Below are 958 nucleotides of genomic sequence, written 5' to 3'. Positions count from 1 at the left end.
CGGCTCCCCTGGGAGTCGTGGGGCTTGTGGCTCCCGGCTGGGTGCTCAGGTCTCAGAAACTCACCCAAAAGAAAATGGCGAATCCCGCCCCTGGTCTCTGGCTAAGGCGCCTCCGGGCTGGCTGCTCCAGTCTCAGAACCTCACCCTAGAGAAAATGGTGGCTGCCGCCTGGGTCTCTGGCTTGATGTGCTTTCTGGAGGTAGACCCTCCACTTGCAGGGAAGGGGCAGAGGAGGACGCTGAACCTCCTCTGTCACTCGGAAGCTGAGAGGATCATGTCCCTGCCGCCCTGCGGCTCCCCTGGGAGTCGTGGGGCTTGTCGAAAATTCAGTTTTGAGGCCCAAGTACAATGCCAGGAAGTCAGGCCTGCTCATACACACTGACCAACTCAGCAGCCATTAGGCCCAGATTCAGAGCATTGAGTCAGTCCACCACAAGATCTAATCTATCTATGACCTGCTAGACTAAAAGGAGGAATGAGTACTACAGAACCAGGTGTCATTTCTAAACAGGGCTAGTGCTAGGCCCACCAGCAGCCCCCAGCATGGAGCCATTAGGGCTTCAGCCCAAGTTGCTTTCCCTGCAGGGACACAGAGAGCACCGTGCAGTGGTACTGCCTATAACTTACAAGCATAAAAGTCAAGCCCAGCAAGGCTCAAGGCAGCTGAATTAGAAGGTGGGGATGGGTGTAAAAAATTAAGGGAGCCTGTCATCAGATACCCTGCCTAGCCACAGATCATTCTGATTTGGGGCAACAGCAGAATATTCGAAATGAGTCTTAGCAGTGGTCCAGTATTTATGGTGTGTCATAGACCAGAAACCTTGAACAAGACCAATGACACATTGCAATGAATATTTGTATGTAAATGTCTTTAGACAAAAAACATACTGTGTGTCCTTATTACATGTTGGAGCATCTTTTGGGTATATGCCCAGGAGTGGTATAGCCGGGTCCTCCG

Source organism: Mastomys coucha, unplaced genomic scaffold (assembly GCF_008632895.1).
Source record: "Mastomys coucha isolate ucsf_1 unplaced genomic scaffold, UCSF_Mcou_1 pScaffold18, whole genome shotgun sequence".
NCBI lineage: Eukaryota > Metazoa > Chordata > Mammalia > Rodentia > Muridae > Mastomys > Mastomys coucha.
The sequence above is the reverse complement of the archived record's forward strand: the minus strand, read 5'-3'. Positions refer to the sequence as shown.